This window comes from Palaemon carinicauda, chromosome 11 (assembly GCF_036898095.1).
Source record: "Palaemon carinicauda isolate YSFRI2023 chromosome 11, ASM3689809v2, whole genome shotgun sequence".
Classification (NCBI taxonomy): domain Eukaryota; kingdom Metazoa; phylum Arthropoda; class Malacostraca; order Decapoda; family Palaemonidae; genus Palaemon; species Palaemon carinicauda.
The window spans coordinates 45575401-45585400 of NC_090735.1; the positions used below are offsets into that span (position 1 = coordinate 45575401).

General features: G+C 37.9%; 2 pseudogenes; both read left to right on the top strand.

Moving 5' to 3' along the window:
• LOC137649679 (uncharacterized) overlaps nucleotides 1–9367 on the top strand; it is a 14451-nt pseudogene extending 5084 nt beyond the window's left edge.
• Nucleotides 8549–10000, top strand: part of LOC137649266 (uncharacterized) — a 45463-nt pseudogene continuing 44011 nt past the window's right edge.

Sequence of the window (10000 nt, forward strand, 5' to 3'; positions counted from 1 at the left end):
TAAATTTTGCACATTTTTACGTGTTTTTCATACTCAAATAAGCCATATATATTTTTGATATATTAATGTCTGGATTCTCTTAACGACCTCGGGATCAGAGCCCCAGGTGAAATCACACAAAGACAAGAGCTTGGCTCCAGCCGGGAATAGAACCCTGGTAGGCAAGCTTATATAGACAGTGACTAACCCACTTGGCCACGAAGAAAGATTAAAAGTCAATGACAATTCTACTGTACTTATACCTGTCGAATTCAGGTATTTTGTACTTAGAATTGAAATCAACCCATCTTCACCATCGTAGCTAATTGGTAGTGTGTTACTTGGCATTCAATTAATGATAAATTTTGCACATTTTTACGTGTTTTTCATATTCAAATAAGCCATATATATTTTTGATATATTAATGTCTGGATTCTCTTAACGACCTCGGGATTAGAGCCCCAGGCGAAATCACACAAAGACAAGATCTTGGCTTCGGCCGGGAATTGAACCCTGGTCGGCAAGCTTATATAGACAGTGACTAACCCACTTGGCCACGAAGAAAGATTAAAAGTCAATGACAATTCTACTGTACTTATACCTGTCGAATTCAGGTATTTTGTACTTAGAATTGAAATCAACCCATCTTCACCATCGTAGCTAATTGGTAGTTTGTTACTTGGCATTCAATGAATGATAAAATTTTGCACATTTTTACGTGTTTTTCATATTCAAATAAGATATATATATTTTTGATATATTAATGTCTGGATTCTCTTAACGACCTCGGGATCAGAGCCCCAGGCGAAATCATACAAAGACAAGAGCTTGGCTGCGGCCGGGAATCGAACCCTGGTCGGCAAGCTTATATAGACAGTGACTAACCCACTTGGCCACGAAGAAAGATTAAAAGTCAATGACAATTCTACTGTACTTATACCTGTCGAATTCAGGTATTTTGTACTTAGAATTGAAATCAACCCATCTTCACCATCGTAGCTAATTGGTAGTTTGTTACTTGGCATTCAATTAATGATAAATTTTGCACATTTTTACGTGTTTTTCATACTCAAATAAGCCATATATATTTTTGATATATTAATGTCTGGATTCTCTTAACGACCTCGGGATCAGAGCCCCAGGCGAAATCACACAAAGACAAGAGCTTGGCTCCAGCCGGGAATCGAACCCTGGTAGGCAAGCTTATATAGACAGTGACTAACCCACTTGGCCACGAAGAAAGATTAAAAGTCAATGACAATTCTACTGTACTTATACCTGTCGAATTCAGGTATTTTGTACTTAGAATTGAAATCAACCCATCTTCACCATCGTAGCTAATTGGTAGTCTGTTACTTGGCATTCAATTAATGATAAATTTTGCACATTTTTACGTGTTTTTCATATTCAAATAAGCCATATATATTTTTGATATATTAATGTCTGGATTCTCTTAACGACCTCGGGATTAGAGCCCCAGGCGAAATCACACAAAGACAAGAGCTTGGCTTCGGCCGGGAATTGAACCCTGGTCGGCAAGCTTATATAGACAGTGACTAACCCACTTGGCCAGGAAGAAAGATTAAAAGTCAATGACAATTCTACTGTACTTATACCTGTCGAATTCAGGTATTTTGTACTTAGAATTGAAATCAACCCATCTTCACCATCGTAGCTAATTGGTAGTTTGTTACTTGGCATTCAATTAATGATAAAATTTTGCACATTTTTACGTGTTTTTCATATTCAAATAAGCCATATATATTTTTGATATATTAATGTCTGGATTCTCTTAACGACCTCGGGATCAGAGCCCCAGGCGAAATCACACAAAGACAAGAGCTTGGCTCCGGCCGGGAATCGAACCCTGGTCGGCAAGCTTATATAGACAGTGACTAACCCACTTGGCCACGAAGAAAGATTAAAAGTCAATGACAATTCTACTGTACTCAGACCTGTCGAATTCAGGTATTTTGTACTTAGAATTGAAATCAACCCATCTTCACCATCGTAGCGAATTGGTAGTTTGTTACTTGGCATTCAATTAATGAAAAATTTTGCACATTTTTATGTGTTTTTCATATTAAAATAAGCCATATATATTTTTTATATATTAATGTCTGGATTCTCTTAACGACCTCGGGATCAGAGCCCCAGGCGAAATCATACAAAGACAAGAGCTTGGCTCCGGCCGGGAATCGAACCCTGGTCGGCAAGCTTATATAGACAGTGACTAACCCACTTGGCCACAAAGAAAGATTAAAAGTCAATGACAATTCTACTGTACTTATACCTGTCGAATTCAGGTATTCTGTACTTAGAATTGAAATCAACCCATCTTCACCATCGTAGCTAATTGGTAGTTTGTTACTTGACATTCAATTAATGATAAATTTTGCACATTTTATGTGTTTTTCATATTCAAATAAGCCATATATATTTTTGATATATTAATGTCTGGATTCTCTTAACGACCTCGGGATCAGAGCCCCAGGCGAAATCACACAAAGACAAGAGCTTGGCTCCGGCCGGGAATCGAACCCTGGTCGGCAAGCTTATATAGACAGTGACTAACCCACTTGGCCACGAAGAAAGATTAAAAGTCAATGACAATTCTACTGTACTTATACCTGTCGAATTCAGGTATTTTGTACTTAGATCCCGAGGTCGTTAAGAGAATCCAGACATTAATATATCAAAAATATATATGGCTTATTTGAATATGAAAAAACACGTAAAAATGTGCAAAATTTATCATTAATTGAATGCCAAGTAACAAACTACTAATTAGCTACGATGGTGAAGATGGGTTGATTTCAATTCTAAGTACAAAATACCTGAATTCGACAGGTATAAGTACAATAGAATTGTCATTGACTTTTAATCTTTCTTTGTGGCCAAGTGGGTTAGTCACTGTCTATATAAGCTTGCCGACCAGGGTTCGATTCCCGGCCGGAGCCAAGCTCTTGTCTTTGTGTGATTTCGCCTGGGGCTCTGATCCCGAGGTCGTTAAGAGAATCCAGAAATTAACATATCAAAAATATATATGGCTTATTTGAATATGAAAAAACACGTAAAAAGGTGCAAAATTTATCATTAATTGAATGCCAAGTAACAAACTACCAATTAGCTACGATGGTGAAGATGGGTTGATTTCAATTCTAAGTACAAAATACCTGAATTCGACAGGTATAAGTACAGTAGAATTGTCATTGACTTTTAATCTTTCTTCGTGGCCAAGTGGGTTAGTCACTGTCTATATAAGCTTGCCGACCAGGGTTCGATTCCCGGCTGGAGCCAAGCTCTTGTCTTTGTGTGATTTCGCCTAGGGCTCTGATCCCGAGGTCGTTAAGAGAATCCAGACATTAATATATCAAAAATATATATGGCTTATTTGAATATGAAAAACACATAAAAAGGTGCAAAATTTATCATTAATTGAATGCCAAGTAACAAACTACCAATTAGCTACGATGGTGAAGATGGGTTGATTTCAATTCTAAGTACAAAATACCTGAATTCGACAGGTATAAGTACAGTAGAATTGTCATTGACTTTTAATCTTTCTTCGTGACCAAGTGGGTTAGTCACTGTCTATATAAGCTTGCCGACCAGGGTTCGATTCCCGGCCGGAGCCAAGCTCTTGTCTTTGTGTGATTTCGCCTGGGGCTCTGATCCCGAGGTCGTTAAGAGAATCCAGACATTAATATATCAAAAATATATATGGCTTATTTGAATATGAAAAACACGTAAAAATTTGCAAAATTTATCATTAATTGAATGCCAAGTAACAAACTACCAATTAGCTACAATGGTGAAGATGGGTTGATTTCAATTCTAAGTACAAAATACCTGAATTCCACAGGTATAAGTACAGTAGAATTGTCATTGACTTTTAATCTTTCTTCGTGGCCAAGTGGGTTAGTCACTGTCTATATAAGCTTGCCGACCAGGGTTCGATTCCCGGCCGGAGCCAAGCTCTTGTCTTTGTGTGATTTCGCCTAGGGCTCTGATCCCGAGGTCGTTAAGAGAATCCAGACATTAATATATCAAAAATATATATGGCTTATTTGAGTATGAAAAACACGTAAAAAGGTGCAAAATTTATCATTAATTGAATGCCAAGTAACAAACTACCAATTAGCTACGATGGTGAAGATGGGTTGATTTCAATTCTAAGTACAAAATACCTGAATTCGACAGGTATAAGTACAGTAGAATTGTCATTGACTTTTAATCTTTCTTCGTGACCAAGTGGGTTAGTCACTGTCTATATAAGCTTGCCGACCAGGGTTCGATTCCCGGCCGGAGCCAAGCTCTTGTCTTTGTGTGATTTCGCCTGGGGCTCTGATCCCGAGGTCGTTAAGAGAATCCAGACATTAATATATCAAAAATATATATGGCTTATTTGAATATATATATATATATGTTAATGCATAGACATACCCATCTATGTTTATTTATATATAGTATGTGTATTTATACAAAAACATATATACATACATATATATATATATATATATATATATATATATATATATATATATATATATATACGTATTATATATTTACACAGTGAATACTCTCTCTCCCTCTTATCGTGTTTCAAAGCACTAGTGCATTTTCCTCCATGCAACAAATAACAGAATCCTCATCGCGATATTGACTTGGGTTTTCTCTCCAGGATTGAGGGGGGGGGGGCAATATACTTCGACAAGGCATGAAATTATCATAAATTTCACCCGGTGGTTGTTGAAAGGGGTGGGGGGGGCAGGTTTGAATTGAATGGTGAGCCGGACCTACAGTGTAGCCTGCAAGGAGTGCCGTTGGTGGTATGAACGATGAGGGATCTCTAAGTCCACTCCCCTGATAATTTCCGTTCATCTCTTTTTCATTGATTTATGGGTTTCTCTTACGTAGAGGTTTGGCCTCTTTAATTTAGTTATCACAAACATATCATCATCATCTCCTCCTACGCCTATTGACACAAAGGGCCTCAGTTAGATTTCGTCAGTCGTTTCTACCTTCAGCTTTTAATTCACCATCGCCTTCTACGAATATTTTTAAAATGTATAAGGAGTAAAAATATTATAAGACTTATGGCAATGATGATAATGAAATTAATAACACAACAATTTTTTCCTTTGCAGACGAAATTCCTGCTGCCATGCAGGGAGACGTCCAGCCGAGCGGTTCTCCAGATGGTTCCTCCTCGACGGCATCATCTGCGTCTTCGTGTTTGTTATTGTCCTTCACCTCTCTCCCATCTTCTACTAAGCATTGTTTATTTCGTGCAGGTTTTCACGACCCTCGTTTTCCACCTCAGTTATAGCAAAGTAAACTTTCCGAGGAATCCAGGCATTCACAGTGAGTTGTGGCCATGACGTCATACCCTGCGCGGCATTTGTCCTCAAAAGATGTACGATAATTTTCTTGCCTGAACGAGATCTCTTGTCATGTTCGATCCGTTATTGTCAAAAGAGAATACGAGTCTTTTAGTGAAGTTTCGTGATGTTTTTTATATTGTGATTTGAAAAAAAACCCAGCTACAATTGAGAATTTGAAAAGAACCCCAGCTACAATTGAGAGTTTTGTTTCGTGTCTTGATAATAGCTAAAGTTTTTGAGATCTTTGAAATTTAAAAACAGCTACAACTGAAAGTTTTGTTTTGTCTTAATATAATTTTGATAACCTGATTTTCTCGAGATCTTTTCCACTGTGAAGAATGCTTATTTCAAAATGAATAAAAACAATTGTCTAGGTCACACAAACATGTTTCATGATCCTACCCTAATGGGTTTAGAATCATTTAAACAATGGATTAGATACTATGGAGTCTTAATGATATTTTTTCATTAATATTTACCCTTACAGGACGACTGAAATACCAAGGTATTTTTTTAACGAATTGTATTAGGCATAATTAAAATAATTTTATATAGGTGACAAAAAAATTAGAAATAAATATTCACAAAGATATCATTTTGAACCAAAAAATTAAATTTTATAAAAGGCCAACATTACACATACACACACACATACATAAATACATATACCAAGGCACTTCCCCCAATTTTGGGGGGTAGCCAACATAAAACAAATGAAAAAAAAAGGGGACCTCTCCTCTGTACGTTCCTCCCAGCCTGACAAGGGACTCAACCTAGTTCGGCTGGTACTGCTAGGGTGCCACAGCCAACCCTACCCAGTTATCCACACACAGATGAAGCTTCATAACGCTAAATCCCCTACTGCTCCTACCTCCGCGGTCAACCAAGGCACCGGAGGAAGCAGCAGGGCCTACCGGAACTACGTCATAATCGCTCGCCATTCCTTTCTATTTCTAGCACGCTCTCTTGCCTTTCTCACATCTATCCTCCTATCACCCAGAACGTTCTTTACTCCATCCATCCACCCAAACCTTGGCCTTCTTCTTGTACTTCTCCCATCAACTTTTGCATTCATTACCTTCTTTAGCAGGCAGCCATTTTCCATTCTCTCAACATGCCCAAACCACCTCAACACATTCATATCCACTCTACCTGTTAACTCATTTCTTACACCCGTTCTCACTCTCACTACTTCGTTCCTAACCCTATCTACTCACGATACCCCAGCCATACTCCTTACACACTTCATGTCAAACACATTCAATTTCTGTCTCTCCGTCACTTTAATTCCCCACAACTCCGATCCATACATCACAATTGGTACAATCACTTTCTCATACTGAACTCTCTTTACATTTATGCCCAACCCTCTATTTTTTACTACTCCCTTAACTGGCCCCAACACTTTGCATCCTTCATTCACTCATCTGTTTCCACTCCACCATTTGCTGCAACAACAGACTGCAATTACTTAAACTGATCCACCTCCTCAAGTAACTCTCCATTCAATAAGACATTCAACCTCACACCACCTTCAATTCTCGTACATCTCATAACCTTACTCTTACTCACATTAACTCTCAACTTCCTTCTCTCACACACCCTTCCAAATTCTGTCACTAATCAGCCAAGCTTCTCTTGTGTGTCTGCAACCAGTACAGTATCATCCGCAAACAGCAACTGATTTACCTCCCATTCATGGTCATTCTCGTCTTCCAGTTTCAATCCTCGTCCAAGCACTCGAGCATTCACCTCTCTCACCACTCCATCAACATACAGTTAAACAACCATGGCGACATCACACATCCCTATCTCAGCCCCACTCACACCGGAAACCAATCGCTCACTTCATTTCCTATCCTAACACATGCTTTACTACCTTTGTAGAAACTTTTTACTGCTTGCAACATCCTTCCACCAACTCCATATAACCTCATCACATTCCACATTGCTTCCATATCAACTCTACCATAAGCTTTCTCCAGATCCATATACGCAACATACACCTCCTTACCTTTTGCTAAATATTTCTTGCATATCTACCTAACTGTAAAAATCTGATTCGTACAACTCCTACCTCTTCTAAAACCACCCTATACTTCTAAGACTGCATTCTCTGTTTTATCCTTAATCCAATTAATCAGTACTCTACCATACACTTTTCCAACTACACTCAACAAACTAATACCCCTTGAATAACAACACTCATGCACATCTCCCTTACCCTTATATAGTGGTACAATACATGCACAAACCCAATCTACTGGTACCATTGACAACACAAAACACATATTAAACAATCTCACCAACCATTCAAGTACAGTGCCACCCCCTTCCTTTAACATATCAGCTCTCACACCATCCATACCAGATGCTTTTCCTACTCTCGTTTCATCTAGTGCTCTCCTCACTTCCTCGCCTGTAATCTTTCTCTCTCATTCTCATCTCCCATCACCGGTACCTCAACACCTGCAACAGCAATTATATATGCCTCCTTATTATCCTCAACATTCAGTAAATTTTCAAAATATTCACTCCCATTTGATCAAAATTTGCTATTAAACGTAGAAACTGCTACTGGTATTCAAAGTCGTCCATTGGAGTGAAACAAAAGATCTGCTGGATAAAATACACGCAGCCCGTCCTGATGCATCAAACCAAGCATGCAGCAGAGCTAATCATCAGCCCACGTTTGCAAGCACATTCCGCCCTTTGGTAAAAATTCTTATTAACAATATGCTTGCAAGGATAAAATCTCCTGGAAATGCCTGCTATATAATAACCGAGTTATCATTCTAAAACGATAATCATCAGTCAGTTCTTGAGAAAACTAAAAATTTTCTAAGGACAAAGTGATTCTCCTTCCAAGGCTAGTCAGTTCAATTCTCAACAGAGAATCTTCAAGGGAACTCTAATCTAAATAAAGATTCCTCAAGGAAGTTCGATTTTCAACAGATTTCTAAAGCTAATTCGATCCTCAACAGAGATTCCTCAAGGAAACTCGAATCTCAATAGAGATTCTTCAAGGAAGTTTGATTTTCAACAGAGATTCGTCAAAGAAGTTTGATTCTCAACAGAGATTCTTCAAGGAAGTTCAACTTTCAACAGAGATTTCTCAAGGATATTTTATCCTCAACAGAGATTCCTCAAGGAAGTTCTCAACATAGCTTCTTGAAGGAAGTATGATTCTCAACAGAGATTCCTCAAGGAAGGTCGATCCTCAACAGAGATTACCCAAGAAAGTTCGATCCTCAAAAGAGATTCCCCAAGGAAAAGAAAGTTTGATCCTCAATTAGAGATTTCTCAAGGAAAAGAAAGTTCGATCCTCAATTAGAGATTCCTCAAGGAAAAGAAAGTTTGATCCTCAACAGAGATTCCTCAAGGAAGTTTGATCATAAAAAGAGATTTCTCAAGTAAGTTTGATCTCAACAGAGACTCCCCAAAGGAAGTTAGATTCCGTACAGAGAGTACTCAAAAAAAGTTCTATTCTCAATCGAGATTCCTCAAGTAAATCCGATTCTCGACAGATTCCTCAAGGAAGGTAAATTCTCAACAGAGATTTCTTAAATTAGGGAAGTTTGATTCTCAACAGAGATTTCTCACTAAATTCTATTTTCAACAGAGATTACTCACTAAATCCGATTCTCAACAGAAATTCCTCAAGTAAGTTCGATTTTCAACGGAGATTTCGAACTAAATCCGATTCTCACCGAGATTCCTTAAGGAAGTTCGATTCTCAACAGAGATTCCTCAAGAATTCCCAAATGCCTTAAGTTCTCAATGTCACTCTGTTTACATAAACTGTTTATGTGAACCAGATAGTGTGCGGATGTTTGTCAATGCTGGTGCTCCCCCAACCCCCTGTTTTATAAATAGATGTTATATTATATATATTTCACTAAAAGAGAGACGGTTGTACTAAACCACTGGCTTCGAGGCAGTAGTCGATTGAAAGAGTACATGTGAAATTATGGTGTTTTGAAATCTATACAGTTTTATATATAAATGGAGCATAATAAAGATATGCTTAATAATTTGAGTTTAATTATCCTTTACTAAGAAAGTAAGAGTTAAAATTTTCGAAATATTTTGATCAAGGATTACTTCCAACTATTGACTCTCTAGGATTATTTTTTTTAATACCTTTCAGAAATAAATTCCGGAAAATGGAATATACCACATTAATTTTTATACGTGCTCAAATCTATACTAAAAATAAGTTATTTTATATTCATATCTCTAATAAATATTTTCGGAACCATTATAGCTTTATGATTTTATAATTCAATCACACTTTCCTATTATTTCCCTAATCTCATGGTGCAAATTTTGGTTATATACAATTCTTATCTTAATTTTCATATTTAGTGATGGGTTGATAGCGACTTTGATATCCTTAAAGGTTGGGGAATTATTTGACAATAAGGGTTGGGGTGGCCGAAATGGTAACGTCCCTGACTGATGAACGCCAGACTGGGGTTAGAGGCCCGCTCAAACTTGGTAGTTCCGTTGGTCGCTGCAACCTCACCATCCATGTGAGCTAAGAATGGGGATTTTGATGAGCCTATATGCCTACCTGCTGAGTCATAAGAAACCTTGCCTGGCCCTCCTTGGTCCTAGTTAGGGTGGAGAGG